This window comes from Beta vulgaris, chromosome 5 (assembly GCF_026745355.1).
Source record: "Beta vulgaris subsp. vulgaris cultivar EL10 chromosome 5, EL10.2, whole genome shotgun sequence".
In the NCBI taxonomy this organism is placed as follows: Eukaryota; Viridiplantae; Streptophyta; class Magnoliopsida; order Caryophyllales; family Amaranthaceae; genus Beta; species Beta vulgaris.
This window is the reverse complement of record NC_079206.1, coordinates 42,933,351-42,958,040: the sequence shown is the minus strand read 5'-3', so window position 1 is coordinate 42,958,040 and position 24,690 is coordinate 42,933,351.

Below are 24,690 nucleotides of genomic sequence, written 5' to 3'. Positions count from 1 at the left end.
AAGAAATTGCGAGGGCGAGAATCCCTAAGAAGATCAATGTCACCCAGCCGCATAAGCTGTATGATGGAGCTGCGGATCCCTACGATCATGTGGCGCAATATAAGCAAAAAATGTGGACTCTATCCATCCCTGAGCACCTGCTGGAAGCTACTATGTGCAAATCCTTCGGGGCCACCTTATCTGGGCCTGCCCTGCAGTGGCTGATCAGCCTAAAACCAGGTAGCATCCAAAATTTCGCTGCTTTGATTAACAAGTTTTATATGCAGTTTGCTAGCAGCAGAGTTCTGGAGAAGCATACAGGCGATTTGTATCGCATCACACAAAAGGCGAATGAAGCTGTGATGCAGTACCTGGATCGGTTCAACAAGGAGATGATCTCAGTCTAGAACCTGGATGTTCCCATTGCTATCAAAGCATTCAGGAGAGGTCTAACATATAAATCTAGATTGTATTATGAATTAACCAGGTACCCATGTGGCACATTCGAGGAAGTTAGAGCCAGGGCTATGGCTGAAATCCGCGTCGAAGAGGACGGAGCGTCTAGGTACGGGAGTGAGCCCAGCTAGGTCGGAAATCCCAAAATCAGAAGAAAAGCGATTGGCGTCACCAGCCGTACCAAAAGCACGAAAGCAATAATGTAGCCAGCAAGGCCACAGGTAAACCTGCTAACAATGATTACCCGTCTATTGCTTCCTATTGCTTTAATGTGGATGCAGGAGGCGTATTAAATGCACTCGAAAAGCTGGGGACAACAGCTAGATGGCCACGTAAGAGCGACAGACCAGACAGCGAGAAGGATACCACCAAGTGGTGCAGCTATCATGGTGACCATGGCCATCGGACAGAAGACTGCAACGCCCTCAAAAAGGAAGTAGCTTGGCTGCTCAAAAAAGGCTACCTCGAGCATCTAATGGGAAAGAAGGGGTAGCGAGAAGACAAAGCTGGCTCCAGCCAGCAGCAACCCCATCCACCACCTGAACCTCTACACGATAAGGTAATCAACTCTATCTCAGGTGGTTCAGAAATATGTGGACTAACATACTCTGCAGCTAAGAGATTCGCCCGAGAAGGTTCCAAAACCGCACCAAGCCCGCTGAGAAGTGCGGAAGAGAAAAAGCTCAGGAGTATGACCATCAGCTTCGACGAAGAAGATGGAGATGAAGAAGCTGACAATCATGACGGCCTCGTCGTATCTCTCACCGTCAGCAACTGCCTCATGAAGCGAGTCTTAATAGACAATGGCAGCTCAGCTAATATCATTTTCAAAAGCGCCCTTGAAAGCATGGGCTGCAGGAAGCTGATATCCTCAGGAAAGCAACTGTTCTGTTCGGGTTCAATGGCGAGCCAGCTACAACGCTCGGGGAGATCGTGTTGCCCACCTATGCAAAGGGAGTCAACCTCCAAACCAGGTTCAATGTGGTAGATTGTCCCTCAGCATATAATATCATAATGGGGACACCATGGATCCACAAAATGCGAGCTGTACCCTCAACTTATCATCAGACCATTAAGTTCCCCACCAAATGGGGAGTCAAGAAATCAGGGGCGACCGCAAGCTGGCAAGGGAGTGTTATAGCATACTCTAAAAGCAAAAAAGGAATCCATCTAGCAATTACAGCAAGGTCCAGCGCCAGCTAAGCCAGCAGAGCAAGATGTAGACGAAGTAGCCTGGACCCAGCAAAGCCGGAGCAGACCGTGCAAATTGGGGCATCCCTGCCAGCTGAGGAGAAGCAGCGGATTATCGAGTTCCTAAAGAAAAATATAAGCTGCTTCGCATGGAGCCACGAGGATATGGTAGGCATTGAGCCTGACATCATTACCCATAAGCTGAATGTCGACCCTAATACGAAGCCCGTGAAGCAGAAAAGAAGAAAGTTTGCTCCAGAAAGAAATATGATAGTCAATGAGGAAGTGGAAAAACTGCTGGAAGCTGGGAAGATTCGAGAAGTCAAATATCCAGACTGGCTAGCTAACGTGGTGGTTTAGGAAAGAAGAATGGCAAATGGCGAGTGTGCATTGATTTTACTGATCTCAACAAGGCGTGCCCTAAAGTTCCATTCTCGCTGCCACATATTGATGCGTTGGTGGATGCTACAGCTGGGCACGAAAGGCTAACATTCCTGGATGCATACTCAAGTTACAATCAGATACTCATGGATCCTACAGATCAAGAAAAGACAGCCTTCATGACTGAGAGAGGCATCTATTGCTATAAGGTGATGCCCTTTGGGTTGAAGAATGCAGGTGCCACCTACCAAGGCTAGTGAATAAAATGTTGAAAAGCAGCTGGGAGACACGATGGAAGTCTATATAGACGACATGCTGGTCAAAACAAAGAAAGTGAGGATCATGTAGATCACTTACAAGAAACCTTTGAAGTTCTGAAGAAATATGGGATGAAGCTCAACCCCAGCAAATGCTCTTTCGGGGTCCCAACAGGAAAATTCCTAGGGTATAAAGTCACCCAGCGAGGTATAGAAGCTAATCCCAGCCAGGTGCAAGCATTGATCAATATCCAGTCGCCCCGAAATCTGAAGGAAGTCCAGAAGCTGACTGGAAGAGTAGCTGCGCTAAACAGGTTCATATCCAGATCCTCAGACAAGTGTCACCTATTTACAACGTGCTGAAAAAGAACAAAGGATTCAACTAGACAGTTGAGCATGAAGCTGCATTACAAGATCTGAAGGCTTATCTAGCTCAACCTCCCCTACTATCGAAGCCAGCTACAGGAGAGACCCTCCAGTTATATATAGCTGTCAGCAGCAAAGCGGTAAGTGCAGTACTATCTAGGGAGGCAGAGAGCAACAACTCCCAGTTTATACGTAAGCAAGTCTTTGCTAGATGCTGAAACCAGGTACACATCACTTGAAAAATTAATTAGTATTAGCTTTGTATATGGCATCTCGTAAGTTAAGACATTACTTCGAGTCTCACCCTATTCATGTTATGACTAATTACCCTATCAAAGCAGTGTTGCAAAAACCTGAGTGCTCAGGGAGAATGGCCAAGTGGGCCATATCCCTAAGCGCACATGACATTAGGTATCTGCCCAGGACAGTTATAAAATCCCAAGCCCTAGCTGACTTTGTGGCTGACTTTAGTCCTGACCTAGCAGCTGCAGCTGAAGAAGAGGTGCGCCACATCAATAAAGTAGGTAAGTCTGGATCCTGGCAGCTGTATGTCGACGGATCCTTGAATTTCAGAGGAGCTGGTCTAGGTGTAGTACTAAAGTCGCCACAAAGGGACATGATAGTGCGTGCTATCTGTTGTGATTTTAAAGCTACAAATAATGAGGCTGAATATGAAGCCTTAACTGCAGGCATGATATTAGCATATGATTTAAAAGCTAACAGTTTGCATGTGTTCAGTGATTCGCTGTTAATAGTAAGCCAGGTAAAAGGAGAATATGCAGCAAAAGATTCAAAGATGGCCTCCTACCTGGAGCTAGTCAAAGACAAAGCTAAGCTGTTTAAAGAATTCAACATAAAGCAAATCCCAAGAGACCAGAATACCAAGGCTGACGCTCTAGCTAACCTGGGATCAGCACTCAGGAAATGCGATTTCAAGTCAGTGCCAATAGCTCAGCTAGCTGAGCCAGCTATCAACAAGGAGGTAAATGTGGTGCAGCCAGATAACAGTCACACAGAAAACACTAGCTGGACCCAGCCAATAATCGATTTCCTAAAAAGGGGCATTCTGCCAGAAGATAAGCTAGAAGCTAGGAAGCTGCGAATGAAAGCCACCAGATATCATGTCCTCTCAGGTACTCTATTCAAGAGAGCTTGCGCTAGCTATGACCTATTGCAAAGATGCTTGGAGAAAGATCAGTGGGAGCTCACACTCAAAGAATTCCACGAAGGAGAGTGCGGGTCCCACGCAGCTGGAAGAAGCCTATCAAACAAGATCCTAGCATATGGATATTATTGGCCAACCATGCGTGCTGATGCGAAGAGGTATGTGCAAAAATGCGAAAGTTGCCAGAAAGCATGCAGGTATGTCTCACCAGCCAGCTGAGGTATTGCATCCCACCTTGACACCCTGGCCTTTCATGAGGTGGGGCATGGACATTGTGGGGAAACTACCTGTAGCCCCAGGGCAAAAAGTCTTCATGCTAGCACTTACGGATTACTTCTCCAAGTGGATCGAAGCTGGGGCATTCCAGCAGGTGAGAGACAAAGAAGTGATATCCTTTTTGCATACTAACATCATCTGCAGGTTCGGAGTACCTAGCGAAATTGTTTGTGATAATGGATCACAATTCATAAGTGACAAGACAAGGCAGTTTTGTCATGAATGGAACATCAATCTGGTGACCTCAACCCCAAGATATCCACAAGCTAATGGACAAGCTGAGTCAAGCAACAAAGCAATTATCAACGGCATCAAAAGACGCCTAAAAGCTAAGAAAGGAAAATGGGCAGAAGAGCTACCTAAGGTGCTATGGGCAAATAGAACAACACCAAGAGGCGCTACAGGAAGAACTCCCTTTTCGCTTGTGTATGAATGCGAGGCAGTGCTACCTGCTGAAGTTGCTATCCCTACAGCTAGATATGGTTTGCTGACTCCTGAAGCCAATGATGAAGAGCTCAGCTACGACATGGATTCCATTGAAGAGTTAAGAGATAATGCATTAATACGGATGGCTGCACAACAGCAGATAGTGGCTCGTAGCTTCAACAAGAATGTCAAAGCTAAAGTATTCAAGGTGGGAGATTGGGTTCTCAGGAAAGTGTTCCAAAATACTCAAGAGCTTAACGCAGGTAAGCTAGGGATAGGCTGGGAAGGCCCTTACCTGATTGATCAAATAGTTGGAAAAGGAGCTTATCGCCTAGTTACCAAGGATAGGAAGGCAGTACCTAGAAGCTGGAACGCTTCTCATCTTAAGCTGTATCATTTCTAACCTGGGGCAGTAGCCAGGTCGCTACCGGGCCATAGATGCCAGAATCTTAAAATAAGGTAACCATTGTTTTGCACAAGGCATTGGTCCACCAGGTAAGCAAAATCTTTATTTTAGTGCTAACTTAAGTATTTTAAGATTATTGCTCGTAGCAGCAGACCACTCAAGTTTTACCTATGCGCAGGCAAACGCAAGGGGTCGCAGCACCCAGGTAAATAGCTGGAGCTTCAAAGCTCAGCTACATGGTCGTAGCACCGGTTCAAGCAGCTAAAGGTAGAAACACCAGAACTTAGCTGGATGGTCGTAGCACCAAGAAAACGGGCCCAACCAAAGAAAAACAGCAAATACACCAGGTAAACATGTTGTTTGAAATCAACGAACAAAAGCATGCATGCAACATAAGTACTTACTGGAAATTCAAAAGAAGAGATCAAAAGACAAAGCATAAATTCAAATACTTAAATACCAAAAGCCAAAATATGTTCCTACATAAACACATTGCCCTCGTAGGCAATGGTAAAAATACTAAAGTCAACTAAAGATAAATTGTTCTGAAATAGGAATTGATAAAAAGCTAAAGAAATTAGGAAGCCACACTAGCATCATCACCAACAGCCTTGTCCTTGTCACTTGGTGCAGCATCTTCTGGCTGGACAAGCGTAGTTGGGGATTCAGCTGTGGATTGCTCTGAGTCATTCGCCTCGCCGCCTGTAGCCAGAGCCTCCAATGCAGCCATAGAGTCCAGCTTGAGAAACCTGTCAATGTAGGCATTAACGCCTTTATCGTCCAGCTTCTTAAAGCGAACCAGGTAGGCCAACTTGGCAGTCTCAATAATTTTGGCTTCAGCTTGAATGTCTAGAGCTCTCTCCTCAGCGTCCTTGATGGCTGCGGTTAGGCGTGCAATTTCTTTCTCAGCTTCAGCTACATTCTCATCTTTCTCCAGCCTCTCCTTCTCGATTAATTTTTTCTCAGCTTCCAATTTATTGTCAGCATCCAACCTGGCTTGTCTCTCCCTCTCCAGCTTGGCTTGGTGGCTCAGATTGTCCTTTTGCAGACGAGCCACCTTGTCTTGAAGGGAGGCTACAGTCCGCAAGCTGTCCCTAGCAGCTAAGCAGTTCTGGGAAAGCTGGTACACAAAGGAAAAGCATAAGTATGAGTAAGGAACGTTAATATTTATTGTATAAAATAATTCATAAAGCATTTCTAACCTGCAGTGATAGCTGGACAGCATGGTTTAGGATCACCTCTGGGTCCTGCCCCTTAAGTCTTTTTTGTGCTGCGGGGAAGAGAAGTTTCTCGGCTGTAGGCCAGATGCCCCCCTCTAAGCCTTCCTCAGCTAGGAAGTTGGTAGGTAAGCACACGAGAAACTCATCTTTAGGAGAGTCGGTTGTGATGTCAATTGTAGTTGGGATGGTAGACGAGCGCAGATGCTTGCGAGGGAGTTTCTCAACCTGGGAGTGTCCAGAAGAGGCAGCTGATCTCTTCCTGTTTTTCAGCCTGTCCATGGCATCTTCTTCGGAAAGATTGCTAGATCTAGCTTGAGCTGCATACGTTAAGAAAACCAATTAGCCCAAAGTTTAAAGTCATAAATTAAAAAGAACCTTTGTAATCCAGGGTTACCTGTAGACATTGAATTTGTGCGATAAGAAACCTTTGAATCTAACGGAACAATCTCAGCAGGGGCTACGTATGTGTGTTCCTCAGCAGGTAAATTGAGCAGGTCTGGTAGTCTCTCAGCCTGTTCAGGAATCTGGGAGATTATAGGGCCAAAGCCTGCAGAGAAAGCAAGGTAAGAACCTAGTTAATTCATTTATAGGTATAAAAGACAAATTGGATGAATAGTTACCTTTGTTAGACCAACCCCCAACCAGAGAGCTCCCAGCCTCGCCTAGCGAGTCTTTCAACACAAAAAAGTATCTGGTCTTCCATATGGAGTCAGACGCAATTGTACCCTCTATCAGTGGGGGCAAGGGGGCTTTGGCCCTAAAAGTTATGAAACCCTTGCCTGACTTTCTAACGCTATAGGCAGTTAGGAGTTCATTTAGAGAGAATGGGTTATGCCAGGTGTTAGTTAGGATCTCTAGGGTCAAGCAAGTTTTCCATAAAGCTGGCATCAGCTGGCCAGGGGACAAGTGGAGGACCTCCATGAAAGACCTAGTAAGGGGGGAGAACTCATAACTATAACCTAAATAAAAAGGATGCTCATAATAACAGACATAGTCCTCAGGGCAGGTCTCAGGTCTGCATGTAGGAGTAGGGAGGATGATCTGAGCATTTTCGGGGAAATTCCCCAGCACCTTAAGCGCATCAATGTCTCGCTCAGTGACGGACGAAGGTACATCATCTATGGCCTTACCCATCAGGGAAAAAGGAGGATTTAAAAAGCACTAGAAAACGAACGAAAGGAAGAAGAGAAAGTTTACCTATAGAGAGAGAGAATTCGCGAAGGCTTATGATAAAGAAGGGTCTCAGGAAAGGTTGATGGTCCTTAAATACTAGGAGGTCAACGGTACTCTAGGCTAACGGATAGATATTTAATGTTATACGAAAAGTTATCTTTTAGCTGCTGATAAGTAATCAAGGGGTGGATAATTCTATCTTTTCTCAAGAAAATTATCTTTTAGGCGGAAGAAAAGTTTATCTTTTAAGTAAAAATTTATCTTCAAGTGTTTTCATTTTTTCAGGTGAAAAGATAAAAAATTCTAAGTAAGCATGAGTTTATTTTAACAACGAACTGATCTTTTGTGCTAACAAGTGTTTTGCTCTGTTTGGTAACTTGTGATTTTGACTCAGTTGCGCCTAGGTTGGCATCACAAGTTAGGGGCAATTGTTATGTCCTAAATTTTCCTAAGTAAAAATGTGCAGGTTCGTTAGCTAATGTGACCGCCTGGAGTTCAGCTAGAAAGCACCAGTTAGCAGCTGCAACAAGTCCTTGTAAAATCTGAAGACAGATTCATAGCAAGGGATGATCAAGACCAAGTCAAATAATGCTGTTGTGCCTACAAAATAGGGTTGACACAGTCATTGAGCAGAAGTGGAGATACTCCTTGATATTAGGAGATCATGGCACCATATTAGGAGATTAGTTGTGCAACGTAAACATGGAGAGCAACGTTCCAATAAATGTATGGGTATAAATAGAAGTAGAAGTATTGGGGAAAGGGCAGTTCATTTACATCATTTACATACAAACACTCCTCTTTACTTTCACAAATATTTACAAGTGTACTTAGTGCAAGCTACAAGCTGCTAGCTATAAGTTGTAATCTTCACACATAGCGGATTGGTAGCCTCATTGCTACCCGCGGTTTTTACCCTTTTTCTTGGGGTTTTCCGCGTCACCATTTCTTGGCGTCTTGTCTTTTCTTTGCATTTATTTACTTTCGTAGCTAGTCTCCTTTATTGTTTCTAGCTGCATTTGCATTAGCTGTAGATCCTCAGCTAATTTCTGCCTGATCAGCATTTGGCATAAACAATCTCCAAAATTGAATTCTATTAAGTTAGACAGAAAGACACAGCCTCCTATCTTCAAGGCAAATTTCTAAACAACTTGGTACACCTTATGATTTCTCCAATAGGAATACTAATAGACAACGGTTTAATCTTAGCTAGTCTCTCAATCATGTCCCCATCAAAATCGGGATTCTCAGGTCTATCTTGAGTCAATTTCTCCGCCAATAGGCGAATAGCAAAAGCTACTTAAGGCATCATTGTGTTTGACACTCTACTTCGCAACTGAAATTTAACGTAACTCTACTTTAGTTTCCAGCATAACTTACATGCCCATCTAAGAAGGAAATATTTGAATTGATCATTAAAGATCGCATCAACAAACAATTTCTCAACTAGTTTCAAGTTTAACATGGAATGTTCTCTATTAGTCACATAATCATCCATGTAAAATATATTCAAATCAACATGGAAGTAGAAACAAGCAAGCAAAAATATAATCACATAATGAAAATTTAAATAATAAAAATATTCCCATCACGTGCCCAGAATAAATTCTTACTCGCTCATATTAATAAATAATTGCTTTTCTTCCTCAATCGATAATAAGAATATTTTTCCAACCTAAAATAACCAACTTATTCCTAAATAATATAAAGATGCTAAAGGAGAAAATTTAAACCATTGTAACTCAGCTACTTAATCAACTACTAATCTTAAAGAATCAATAAATACTCTATGGAGTTACACCATCATTCGCATCCTTATTTCCTTTATACTTTTATGGAGTAAACATTTCATCTTCAAAGTCTCCAAAGTCTTCACAATAATAATAATAATAATAATAATAATAATAATAATAATAATAATAATAATAATAATAATAATAATAATAATAATAATAATAATAATAATAATAATAATAATAATAACCGGAATCACTAGATCCAGTAGATCTTCGAATCCTCTTGGGAAGATATCCATTTTCATCCATCTCTAAAACACTCACATCGCTCAGATAAAGTCTCCAAGTAATATTGAATATGTCTTTTCAGGTTTGCGCTCTAGTACGATCAAACTCATGAATTACTTCATATATCGCTAACAGGGATGCCTACTTTTAACACATAACACATAATGATCTCCAGGCTAATGTAACTATAACTTCCAGGCTCATGACATCGAACATTCTCATCATCACTCAATACAATTGGGTTATGATGGCTTCCTACTCTATTAACTTGCCTGAGAATTTCTATTAACTTGCCTGACAGACATGGTTATGGATCTATAACAAATAAACCTATTTCAATGGATATACTTAGTACTATCCCTAAACGCAATTCCCAACAACAATAATAAAGGTTGTCATTAACATCATAGGCATAAGAACATAACACTTAGCAGGCAAGAAAATATAAACAACTAGCAGGGAAGAAAAATAATCATGCATCCTTTGCAGGGAAGAAAAATAATAATGCATCATTAGCAGGGAGAAAAAAATATAATGACGCTGAACTAATTTATTCAATGCAGGCATATAATATTTCTATCCTATATGCCCTTCCTATACTACCCATTCTCACAATGCAATAATATAAACTCTAAAGGCATGAAAATAATGCAGACATTCTTTATGAAATAATACTAATACTCAAGTGTCTACAAAATTTTCAACTAAAAAAATTAATTTCGGACTTATACGTTCGAGAAAAAAAAATTTGATTCTCAAAGGAAAAAAAAATTCGAGAATGTTTCAAAAAAAAAAAATTCGAAAGAAAAAAAAATTTTGAACTACATTTTTCGAATATAATTTTCGAACTTTTTTTTTTCTTTTTCGGACTTTCTAAAATTTTCGGAAAAAATTTCCGACTAAAAAAAATATTCCGAACCCAAAAATTTCGGAGAAAAAAAAATTTTCAAACCTAAAAAAAATTTTCGGACATAAAATTCTAGTTTATAATATTATAATGTAATATATTCCTATATAAGTTTTCAAAATGAATAAGTAAGAGCAATCTAAAGTTTCCTTCAAATAACTAGTAAGCTAGTTAGTTAATTAGGCGCCTATAAGTTTTAAGAAAACCTAAAGCTCTGATACCACTTTGTAACTCCCCGACAATTCTCTCTTTTTAGAAAATACTTTTATAAAATACAAGTACAAAATTACGCAAGTATTATCGCCCGTGTGATAACGTATCGGCTTATTCAGAATTTTGCAGCGGAAAACAATTAACTAAACTTTAACTTTATTAAAACTCAATAAGTAAATAAACAAATGTTTATGACTTAAACAAACCAACTTAAACAACTCAAATAACTGAAATAAAACATGTTCTTAATAATGCAGAAATTAAACTATGCTAGTTACACAATCTCTCCATTCCAGATTCTCAATGATGCACATCTGCGAACTTGTAATGTCAATGCTATACTGACTCTGCTCACCATAAGGATCATCATAGGATCAATAAGGCAAAGTCATGATCACACACACAAACAACGCATGCAATCAGCAAAGCTGAGTACTACATATCAAACATAAGCATTCCTAAACATGATACTAAATAATAACGTGCATAGATAAATAATAATATAATCATACAATATTTTGCAGATAACTTTTACTGAACTAAACTCTAAACATCATTTCTCACTTTAAATGGAATAGTTATTGGAACTGAGTTGTCTTATCTACTAATGCCTTCACTAAGAAGACGAAATACTGACGCGACTCCGTATTCCAGAATGACCTGCGATATCGAGGAACCTTTGAAATAAAAGAGGGATGGTGATCAATCCATTCCTAGAAAAGCCATGGGCTACCACCATGTATTCCAACCCTTAATGTCCAACTCTAGACGTGCACCAGTCTAAAGTCTATAACTATTCTCGTTACACTTTACGTTATTTACATATTATCACTTGTGTTGACACACATAAATAATAATCAAACAATCACAACTGAACTTCTTTTATCTTTGGATTTAACAAGTGATCACAACTTACAATCCAAGAATACTTTCCTTTTTAATCTCAACTTTCTTTACTTGTTGAACCTAGCTAACAATAATCTTACCTTTATATAGGCATAACTTGTAAACTTACCAAATAAGGTCCACAATCCTCATAAGATAATAAAATAATACTCATCAAGGAATACAAGAATAACATGATTCAATTTCTATAACATATATTAATTCTTCATGCGAATTAATAAATAAACTTTCTTTTCATGCTTGCATCAATTATTCCATACAAACATACAATCTAATATTCATAATAAATCTCAAATCACATGCTTGCATACAGGCATAAAACATGTAAATCAACTACTAGAAATCACATATATATGAACCAAATAAGTCCTATACATGATACTAAAATTTAATCCTCCTTAACACATGATACTAATCACATAGCACGTAATTATGCACGTACCTTATGTAAACTAGCCTCTAGGCCACTTTTAATCCTTTAAAAGTCTCCTACGAGATATTCTCCGCCTAGAAATCAAGATAATCGAAATTAATAACCTTAAATAAAAATTACAACAGCCTTAAAGTACTTAAAACCCCCTTTAAAAACGTGTAAAAGTCGATTTTAACAACAAATTTGAATTATTTTTAATTCCTAGCATAGTACTACCATACTAGCAATCAAAAACTCTTAAAAACTCTATAAATAAACCCTTTTTGAAATTACAGCAACTTTAAAAATTAATAAACCTCCTTAAAATATGTATAACATATTTAAAATCACATTTTAAGTTAATCTCATAGTATCTAATATGCTACTATGATTTTCTAGCAATTTAAAACCCTAAAAATTCATGTTTTCATGATTAAAACTAAAAATCTAATCATAATAACAAATCTGAAATTTTCTTATAATATAAACTATAGATAACCGAAATTACTTATTTAAAATAAAAAATTAAACTAATAAACATGATTAACAATAATAAAAAAAATTGTCTTTAATGGAATCTTAAGAAGGCAGAAAAGAAAACAACCAACAAAGAGGAGAAGGAAGAAGGCGCTGGCAAAGAACAGTCTACGGCAGCAACCCTCGTGCTGGTTGCTCGGTGGTTTCGAACTTTTGTGACATTTCTTGTTGAGCAAGAAACGGTACTTGAACAAGAAGAAAAGTGTTTGAGAGGAGGAATAAGGGACGCAAAAAGAGGAGAGAGAAAAGTCAAAGAGGGAGAGAAAAACGTGAATGGCGTGTGAAAGAGAGGAGAAATATAATTTGTGTGGGATAAATTAATTGGGTAATAAGGTATTTATATAAAGGCTTCCTTTTTGGGCTTAGGAAACAGAGATAAGGTTTAATGAAATTTGATGATGAACAAGATAAATAACTTAAGACTTTCATCATCATAATGACTCTTTTTCCTTTTTATCCTTTTAGGATTTTTAGGTTCCCCAGTTCCATTAGACTTCTTTTTCAATATAAATTAGTACTTAAAACTTTTATCAAAACATGCTTAATTAAAATATTCTTAATTTCATTAAGCCATGAAAAATAATTTCATTTGACTTTTAAAATAGTCAAATCATTTTAAAACTAACTTGTGTTTAAATATAAATATATAAATACTAAAATATATTTATGAAATCCTTTAAAATTGTGGGGGATTACAATAGATCAGCCTCATCCTTCAGATACAGCACAGCCTGACCCACTCTCATATTACCAGGGCAGTTAACAACCTCAAACAATTTCTCGAATTCCCTAATCCAATTCTCTAAGAAGGTCGGGTCAGATTGCCCCTTATAGTAGGGTGGCTTAACTTTCGCTAGTCTTTCAAACATTTCCCCAGCTGTCTTAGAACGCTCAGCTCTCTCCTGTGTCAATTTATCTGCCAAGAGGCGAGTAGCAGCAGCTAGATCAGTATTATTAGCCATTCTACTCCGGAACCTGAAAGTAATATAACTCTACTTTAGGTTCTAGCATAACTTATATGTTCATCTAATAAGGCAATATTTGATTTGAACATTAAAGATCGCATCAACAAACAATTTCTCAGCTAGTTTCAAGTTCACATGCATTAATGTCTAATAATCGTATAACATCCACGTAAAATATATCCACATTAACATGCAAGTAGAAATAAGCAAGCAAGAATATAATCACATAATGAAAATTTAAATAATAAAAATACTCCCATCACGTGTCCAGAGTAAATTCTTACTCGCTCATATAAACAAATAGAGAAGGTATTGGGTCAGACGCGTCCGACCATAATATTTGGTCGGACGACTTTCAGTTGGTTTCAATTTTTTTCAGTTGGTTTCAAATTTTTTTCAGTTGGTTTCTATTTTTTTCAGTTGGTTTCATTTTTTGTTCAGATGTTTCAATTTTTTTTCAGTTGGTCCATCATTTCTTTCAGTTGGCCCATTATTTCTTTCAGTTGGTCCATTATTTCTTTTAGTTGGTCCATTATTTCTTTCAGTTGGTACACATATTACGAAACAAAGTCCAACTGAAACAAAATAATAACTAACTGAAACAAAACAATAACCAATTGAAACAAAAAAATAACCAACTGAAAATGAAAAATAGGAAAAGAATGGAGATTGAGATTAAGAATTTCATGAAGATCTGGTTATCGAGCAGCAGTCCCGCTCGACCTCCAGCAACAGCGCGAACCTCCGGCGACGTGAAAGGAAGGACGATGAACTCCAGCCGACGTATAAGGAGAGTAGAGTAGTGTAGGAGAGAGAAACAGAGGAAAGAACCAAAAGGCTGGAGAAAGAAGATGACGTGAAAGAGAAAAGAGGAGAAAGAAAACTCTTTGGGGTAAATAAAATCTCACGGCTGAATGAAAGAAGTTAGGGTTTACTAATATTTTTTTCATTTGGGTCAGTCCGTCTTACAGTAAGTATTTGGTCAGATGGTTTGACCCAATACTTTCATAATAAATAATGGCTTTTATTCCTCAATCGATAATAAGAATATTTTTCAATCCAAAATAACCAACTTATTCCTCAATAATGTAAACATGCTAAAGAAGGAAATTTAAACCATTGTAACTTGACTACTTTCCAACAACTAATTTTAAAGCATAAATAAATACTCTTATGGAGTTCATTGTCTTTCCTATCCTTATTTCCTTTACACTTTTATGGAGTAACATTTCATCTTCAAAGTCTCTAGATAGAGTCTTCACTATAATAATAATAGTAATAATAATAACTTGAATTCCTAGATCTAGTATATCTTCAAATTCTTTTGGGTTGATGTCCATTTCCATCCACCTTTAAATCACTCACATCGTTCAGATAAGGTCTCCAAGTAATATTATAGATGTCTTTTCAGGTTTGCGCTATAGTACGATCAAACCCTCGAATTACCTCATATATCGCTAATAGGGATGCCTACTTTTAACACATAATGCATAATGATCTCCAGACTAATGTAACTATAACTTCCAGGCTCATGACATCGAACATTCTCATCATCACTCAATACAATTGGGTTATGATGCCTTCCTACTCTATTAACTTGTCTGACAGACATGGTTAGAGATCAACAACAAATAAATCTATTCAATAAATATACTTAGTACTCTCCTTGAACACATTCCCAACAATAATAATAATGAGTAAGCACCACATCATAGGCATGAAAACATAACATTTAGCACACAAGAAAATATAAACAGCTAGCGGGGAAGAAAAATAATCATGCATCCTTTGCAGGGAAGAAAAATAATAATGCATCATTAGCAGGGAAGAAAATTAATAATGCATCATTAGCAGGAAAGAAAAATAATAATGCATCATTAACAGGGAAGAAAAATAATATTGCATCGTTAGCAGGGAAGAAAAATAGTAATGCATCATTAGCAGGGAAGAAAAATAATAATGCATCATTAACATGAAAGAAAAATATAATGATGATGAACTAACTATTCAATGCAGACATATAATATTTCTATTTTATATGCCTTTCCTAAACTAACCATTCTCACAATGCAACACTTTAAACTTTAAAGGCATGAAAAATAATGCAAGCATCCTTTAAAAATAATATTAATGAAACACCGAACTAAAATTTTCGACTAAAAAAAAATTTTCGGACCTTAAGAAATTCGAAAAAATTTTCGATTCTTAAAAAAACGGTTTTTTCACCATATACCCCTAACATTTTTTTTTTGCACCGTATACCCTTTCAAATTCACCATATACCCCTCACGTTTCAAAAAATACATCAACATGCCCTTATGACTAACGGTGTTAGACTTCCGTTAGTCATTATACCCTAACCCTAATTAACAAACCCTAAACCTAAGCTAAACCTTTAACCCTAACCCCCTAATTAACAAACCCCCTAATCAAATAACCCTAACCCTAACCATCCTAACCACCACGCCTCCCCCACCCCTAGCCACACACTGCTCCACCACCCAGCTCCCCTCCCCTCCCCTTCCACGACCAGTCGCGCCGCCCCCTCTCCCCTCCCCTTCCCCGCCTGTCGTGCCGCCCCCCTCCCCTCCCCTTCCCCTGCAGTCGCGCAGCACCCCTGTCCTCCCCTTCCCTCGCAGCCATAGCGCGACCCCCCTCCCCTCTTCCCCGGCAACCGCCGCCAACCCCCCTCCCATCCCCTTCCTCCGCAACAGTTGTTTTCGAATTTTAGGCGTTTTCGATTTTTATTTTTCATTTCAGGGGAAGGGGAGGAGAAGGGGGTTGCCGACGGTTAGGTTGCAGGGGAAGGGAAAGGGGAAGGGGTCTACGGGGGGTGGGGGAAAAGGGGTGGTGGTGGTGGATGGGCTTCGAAAAACAGAGGGGGTAGGCGAGGTTACGGTTGGGTTGGTGGAGGAAGCCGAGGTTGCGGCTAGGGTGGTGGGGGTGGTGGTCTGGTGGGGGTGGGCAAGGTTGCGGCTAAGGTGGTGGTCTGGTGGGGCTGGGGTTGTTGGGGGTGGTGGGCTGAGGGTGGGCTGGTGGCCTGGGGGTAGGGGGTGGCCTGGGGGGTGGCCGGGATGGTGGGCTTTTAGGGTTAGTTAGGTTTTTAGGGTTTGTTATTGTTATTAGGGTTATTTAGGGTTTAGGGTAGTTAATTAGGATTAGGAGAGGATTAGGGCCTAATGAGTAACGGAAGTCTAACACCGTTAGTCAAAAGGGTAAGTTGATGTATTTTTTGAAAAGTGAGGGGTATATGATGAATTTGAAAACTTGAAAGGGTATACGGTGCAAAAAAAAATTTGTCAGGATATATGGTGAAAAAACCGTTAAAAAAATTCGATTTCTTTAAAAAAAAATTCGGATCATTCATCCTTTCGAAAAAAAATTTCGATTTCATTTTTTAAAAAAAAAAAATCGGACCTTATCCTATAAAAAAAATCGGACAACGTTCAAAAATAAAACAAAAATTTTGAACTTCCTCTACGAAAATTTTCGGTCCTAAAAAAAATAATATAATAATATATTCCTATAAGTTTTTCAAAATGAATAAGTAGGAGTAATTCTAAGAATTTCTTCAAATAACTAGTAAGCTAGTTAGTTAGGCGCCTATAAGTTTTGAAAATAAAGGTATTTATGAAAAGAGAGAATTACCGGGGTGTTACACTACGTGCTACTTCAATGCCAAGAAAGTAGTTTAGAGAGCCAAGATCTTTCATTTTAAAGTAATCACTCAAATAAGATTTGAACATAGATAATATAGCAAAATCATTACCAGAGATAATCAAATCATCAACATATTCGAGAACTTTGAGTTGCACATTGTTTTAGCAAACTAATTGTATTATTTTCCCCTATTTTATCCTCATTTGTCAACTCTTATATACTTTATCATTATCACGTACACAAACTAATATCATTTATAAGAGAAATGAAATTATTATTACTCAGTTTTATGTCATTTTTAATTAACCTTTATCATTTTCCCTTATTTCATAATCATATGTCAAAAATGATTAGTATTTACTCTATTTCATAATCATTTGACAAGATATATAAGAGCATGTACACGGGGATCTTGGAAGGACTTTCCAACTAGCTCTGCAAGGAGATAGAAAATGAAAAGCTACTTCTTACTCAACAATGGGGCTCTTGGGTGGGTCTTGAGTGTATCTCCATCAAGGCACTAGTGCCTCTTGGAGGAGATACCATTTGGGAGAGATGAGACAATCAGCCATATGAGAGTTGAATTGTGGTTGTCTGGTGATCAATGGAGAATCTCTTGGGTTGTCAATGAGACCAAATCAATCCCATTTTATACCTACATCTGTCCGTGGCCGGAGGAGAGAGAGAGAAAGAGGGAGTTTTGTAGGTTAGGAATTTCGCACGTGTGAATGAAATGCTACACCAGTACTTATGTTGTAAATATTACACCCAAGAATTCTGAAAAATGTTACAAAGTTAGACTCCTTTGGTTTACTTTTTGTTCTTCCTATCTAATATTGGGAAGAAAAAATAAGAAGCGCCATATGTGGGAATGAATCTTGGTATAAACTGTATACTTTTTGCTTTATGATAAAGTAAGAGAGAGTAAAGTGTAGTAAATTAGATAGTTGGAAAAATAAAGATTACATATGGGCCCATTTTTAAAACAAAAAGTAGGAAAAGTGTAGTAGATGTTAACTTCAGTGACGACATTATAGAAGAAGGAAACCATCCAAAACAGAAAAGATCTAAAGTAGGAAGAAATTTTTAGAACTGCCTAAAATGAAAAATAGGAAGAATAAAAAGAAGTAGAAGGTGGTCAAAAAGTGTAATAAATGTTACCAAGTCATATGCATGCTTTGACTAAAGTTAACATGTAGTCAACTAAAACCCTAATTTGTTCACCAATATCCAACATTATATTAGCACCTAGACCTCATTCACCAAAAAAAAAGTGAGGATTCCATTTGATTATAATATAACGTGATATGGGTCTTATCAATTACATTGCTTTTGGTTAATTACCGGGTTTGGGTCTCACCAGTTACATGAACTTTTGTCAATATACAACTAAGACTAGTATGGAGCTCATAACCTAACATTGATCACTTATAATTGTCAATGATGTTTATAGTACTTTATGATCTCATTAATGAATATGGCATCCTATTTTCTAGAAAAAAAATTGAAAAGGATTAAGAGCAACCTATTGTTGCATAGCGTAAAAAGGCTACACAATATTGAGTGTATGTGGTATGTGGGGATCATATTCTGCCACGTATTGTGAGATTATTGGCTACTAGATTTTGGCTCTCATTTTCCTTAACTTTGATTTTTTTAAATCTAAATTCAAATGAATATTTTGAATGAAATAACAAATTTCTACATTGCTATATTTTTTTTAGAAATAATACGAAAAGGTTAAAGTAAAATTTGTGAATAATGTCAAAAGTCAGTATAATATAACTAAAAGATAAGGAGGAAGTATAATATTACTATAAGGGGATGTTTGGTTGGAAGAGGAAAAAGGGAAAGGAATCAATTAAGAATTAGGAAATGAAATAAACCTCAAATCCTCCAATTTACCAAAATGTTTAGATAGGCAAGACTCAAGAGAAAGGGTTACAAAAACTGAACCCTTCTCCTCCTTCTCTCTTTTCCATCTCCCTTCCTCTCTCTCTATGCCATCTCTTTCTCTCACTAACATCGACACCGGCGTCGAGTGCAAGTAATTGACGCCGGCACCAACGTCCACCACGTGACCGCCGAACTTCTTTTTTTTTTTGTTTCCCTCCCGTTGACCGGTCGAAGGGTTTCAAATGATTTTTTTTTTCTCTTTTTTTATAGAGTCGATCATTTCGAGTGTGAGGTTGGTGTTTTCGATGGCGGTGATGGTTGTGGTTTCAGTGGGTAAAGGTGGTGGTTTCGGCGGGTGAGGTGGGGTTTCGGTGGTAATGGTGGTGGTTCCAAAGGCTGGGATGGGTTTGGGTGGGTAAAGATGGTGCTTCTAGAGTTTCGGGATTAGTTGGGGGTTGGCGGGGTTGGGGTCAAACGGTGGTGGCTCAGGTGGAGGGTGGTGGTGGCGGCTCAACTGTAGGAGTGGTGGCTTTAGTGGTAGGGTGCAGTTGGGTGTTGTGAGCCTGATGGTCGTGGTGATGGTGGGATGATGGTCAATAGTGGTTATGTTGTATTGGGATTTAGTATAAAACGTTCTTCACAACACATTATGATTGTCACAAGTTTAACAATATTGGTTTCATAAATACATAAAGTAATTACAAACTTGTTAATGTAAGCATATATAAAACTAAAACTTGTGAATCTAATAAGAATATTGTGCAAGCTAAATAAAGGAAATAGAAGAATTGAAATCATTCATGAAACCACCCTTAATATAATGTTTTATTGTTGAGATATTATAAAATAATAGTTACAACATCAAAATATTAAAAAACTTTTACAACTTATTTTATCACTTTCAACTAACACATTATCAATTTCATCATATTTTCATCTAATGTTGCCAAATACTTAAACAACAATTGTATGTGTATTCAATGTACACTTAATGTATATAAACTTAATGTAGTATGTTTAACATCTCGAGAAAGTGCTGGTAGTAGACGGATGGAGTCCCAAAGGGATTCAAACATCCAAAAAAAGACAACAACTATATAATGTGGGGCTGCAACAAAAATCTATGCAGTGAACATAATTGTAGGCGTGTGGCTTTATCTCCCCAAAATACATCGAAAAACATTTGAGTGGGACAATAGTGAAGAGAGAAAAAATAATGTTTGCTTTATCATCCAAAAAGTGGTATTGTGGCTAATTAGAGGCTAACGGTTTGTGAAAGTTACACAATTTGTAAATATGCGATTGAATTAGTTTGGGATTTATTAAGTCCATTGGTAAAATTTAAAGACGTGAATTGCGATAATGGTTGGGTGATATTTGCAATAATGTAGAAAGTACTTGAATTGCAAAAACATATGAACTATGTCAATTTTCTAAGTAAATTGTTAAAATTTGGAAAGCATTGAATGATAATGGTTGAGTGATATTTGCAAGAATGTACATAGTACTTGAACTATGTTAATTTTTAAGTTAAAATCAATAATGATATTTGCATGAATGTAGAAAATAGAAAATACTAAAACTTTTGTCAATTGCTATGTTAAAAGGAATTGTTATGTTGGAATATTTAGCGAATTTTTTATGTTGATTGCAAATGACACCAACTTAGTAAATTGATGAGTGCAATTGGTTTATGAAATTGACACCATTATGAACTTGGTTTTCATCTCCCTTGTCCGTTTTCGTTGTTGCTGGCATGCGCTTGCCACCACGAAGAGCCATTGTTCCTGCCCTCACCGGTGATATGTAGTGGTTCGAATATCTAGGAGGTCAGGGAAGGAGAGAGTAAGGTAATGTGAAGTGGTGGTTGGGGTAGATAGTGGAGGGTGTTGAAGTGGATGATGATTTGATGGACAAGAATAGTCGAACGTCATCGATGCATCGGCTGAATGCTAAATGGTGGTGGGATGTGATTGTGGCCCGAGATTTTGGAAAGGTGATAGAGAGAAAGGTGATAGAGAGAGACATTAGGTTTGGTCACTAGTAGAATAAATGATTATTGTTGCGGTCATTAAGTGGCCTATTGCGGCGGGTTTGGCCGCGCAGCAATTAAGGGCGCATCATTAGGTAAGTAATGTATTGCTGCGGTTCCTAGCCAAAACCGCAACAATAGGTTTATTTTTTATTAAAAAAGTACAATGTATTGGTGCGGTTTTGACTAGCAACCGCAACAATAGCTTGACCTATTGCTACGGTTGTTTCCCAAAACCGCAACAATAGGTTCGTAATTATTTTTTTTGCATTTCGCAATTAAATTTGAATTATTAAAACCAGACAACTAACCCATACACTATCCACCAAATTTCTAGACAAACTGAAGATGAAATGAAATATGAATCTCATTAATATATAAAGATAAAAAAATCTAGTTACATAAATATTACAAAAGATCAAAAAGTAAAATGAAAAAGCAAATTAAAAAAAAAACAGTTACAACTAAATGACTAATTACAAAAAAATAATAAATACAAAAGTAATAAAAACAAAAAATATACTAAAAAGAATAACAAACTGAAAATAAAAAATAATTCTTAAAAAAAGAAATCTAGATCTTAAAAAACGAAAAAAAACAGAAAGTTCTGAAAATGAAAAAATCGAAAAAGAAAACAGAAATTCACGTATTTTGATTCGTCGGAGGCCGAAAATGGAGGCCGAATTGCTGCGCGTTTCGCTATGGTGAGGATGAAAGAGAGGGAGAAGAAACGATTTCACCATGGTGGTTTCTCGTTGAACGAAGAGAGATTGAAGAATGAAGCGCCATGTTGGTAGCGTCATGGTCGATTGAAGAACGACGACAAGCAAATCTCGAGACGAGCCAACGCCGGCAAGCAGATGAAGAACAAGCCGCCGGTTCTTTAAAACCGTCGACGAGAAGATGAAGAACAACGTGAGCAGATGTCAGCGAGAATTGAGAGGCGTCAGAATTGCGAGGATGAGAGGCGTGTGAGAGAGAATGAAAAAACCCTAGCAGGCGTCTCAGAGGCGCACAACAACAATGATGTTGAAGGTTAGAGAGATGGGCTTATAACCCTAGCATCTTTAAATACTTTTTAAGGACCTATTGCTGTAGTTCTGGAAAGAATCGCAACAATATATTAAAATAATTTTTTTATATTATTTTAATATATTGCTGCGGTTCATGCCAGAAATCACAGCAATATGTTTGTGTAACAGCCCGAATTCTCCCGACCAGCTTACAAGGATTAAGCACAGCGAAAGAGACTGTAGTCGAGATAACCCGAACTATTACCATCACACTCACCGAACTACATCGGAGAGTATGGAACTCAATTCCCAACTCTATTCAAATAAATTAACTATTATAACTATGCTCTGATACCACTTGTAACAGCCCGAATTCTCCCGACCAGCTTACAAGGATTAAGCACAGCGAAAGAGACTGTAGTCGAGATAACCCGAACTATTACCATCACACTCACCGAACTACATCGGAGAGTATGGAACTCAATTCCCAACTCTATTTTATAAATTGAAATTACAACAGGTTCATATTATTTTTCGCTTTAGCGTTGTCCTATTTTCAAAGGAAACTCTGCCGGATTTTCTGTAGAAATTCATGAGAATAGAGTCTGAGAATCAGAGCATAGTTATAATAGTTAATTTATTTGAATAGAGTTGGGAATTGAGCTCCATACTCTCCGATGTAGTTCGGTGAGTGTGATGGTAATAGTTCGGGTTATCTCGACTACAGTCTCTTTCGCTGTGCTTAATCCTTGTAAGCTGGTCGGGAGAATTCGGGCTGTTACAGTTTGGTCAAATAATAAAAAAAATTCAAAAAAATTTCGTCGAAACTATATTGCTGCGGTTTCCGCCCGAAACCGCAACAATATGGTTATTTTATATTTTTTCTTTCCTTTTTACGTGATATATTGCTGCGTATGGGTAAAACCACAACAATATCACCGCAACAATAAGCAATTATTTTACTAGTGGGTTAAGGTAGGGGAATGGTGGCTTTGTGGGGGTCTATTTCGGGGTGGCCATGTGGACAAGGAAGGGAAGGGGTGGCAAGGGAAGGGGTTCGAGGGAGGAAGTGGAAGGAGAGGGCTACTGGTGGCAGGAATGAGGGAGGGGTGGTCCTGTGGTGGTTTAGAAGAGTTGGGGGCTTTCGTTTGGTGGAGAGACAGTGGTGGGGGCAGGGGTAGTGCTTTAGTTTTTTATGTTTAATTATATGGTTAGGGTATTTAAATTAGAACTTTGTTACACAATTAGGGTATTTGACCTGTATTTACAGGTTACGAAAAGTAATAAGCTATTTTGGGCAGATATGTGTCAAAGTTGGGATTATTCTGGGATTGTGAAAAGTTGGGACCATTTTCAGAAGAATTGATAATGGTGGGATTATTCCTATCAATTAATACTGGATGCTCTGTTGAAATTGCATGGTACCATTTTTTTCAAATATTTTTCTACATTGGTACCAATTGGTGGCCTTGTGGAAAACAAATGATAACAATAGGTACCACTGTAAGAATTTTAAGATACCAATGTGTACTAGTACAAGGTTCCATAAGTGTGCTAGTTTCTAACACTTCACAACCTTTTTGCATGTTTATATGAAGAGAGTAGGTTCCTGCCTACATCAAACATTTTGTTTTGGGTTTGTATAGTAGAGAGTATTAATAGTTTTTTCAATGGCTATCCTGACAAGTATACCCGATCGTATCAGTTTGGCTCGGGTTATATGAAAGTGAAGGAGTCAAGGGTAATGGGCACCTGGTGATGTGCTTGTTGTAAATATGTCAAAGATACATAAACTACCCAATATAGGGCAAGTAAAGAGTTCGAATCCACAAGGAAGCAAGAACCATGCAAAGATTAATTCACTAATTATGATGAGCTAAATATATTTTTGGGTTTTTGAAGGATTAGTAACTAGGTCTAAAATCTATGATAAATAGAAAATAAATAACTTCAATTAGCAAAAACAAATGAGGGAGATAAATCAATGATAAGGAATTAGGAGATTACGAAGGTTAAGCAACTAGTGGAAAAAAACGCAAGGGCAACGTTTTTAAAAAAAAAAACGCAAGGGTTGCGTTTTTTAAAAAACATTGTAGCATCAATAATTTAATATGAACAAAATATCTTGACTTTTTTTAGAAGAGAAGATGGTATATATGGCGTCCACATGAAAAGTCTGGAGTACTCACCACCTTTATACTCTTTAATTCAGTAAAACCAATTTATTATGTCTATTCTTTTTGTTCAAAATTCATTGACATAAAATTAATATTAAAAATCACTCACAACCTTTGTTATTTTTTTACATTAGCGAATTAATCTATCTAAATTCATGTAAACATTAATTTTTTACTTTTTAAGTGTAATCATAACAATCATATATATAGAGTGCGTATTAGAATAACAAGCTTATTTGAAATTAGAGTACGCATTGCGTGCATATAGCCTAGTTGATTTTAATGCGTAATGTCATTGGTATCTTAAAATTCTTACAGCTCCTTATTGAAACTCGTCCTTTAAATTAGCTTATATGCGTATTAGAATAACAGCTCCTTATTGATAACAATAGGTACCACTGTAAGAATTTTAAGATACCAATGTGTACTAGTACAAGGTTCCATAAGCTAACTTGATTTTGTTAGACCTAGTTAGACTCTATTCTTTTGGATTGAATCAATAAGAATTCAGTTCAATTTAGTTTAATTTAGTTCAATTCAATTCATTTCATTTCACTTCAATTTGTTATTCAATTAGTTTTCTTTCATAATTTTCATATCAACAACAAACAAAAAAATCTGCTCTCTCGATTTCAAAATATCGGTTACAATT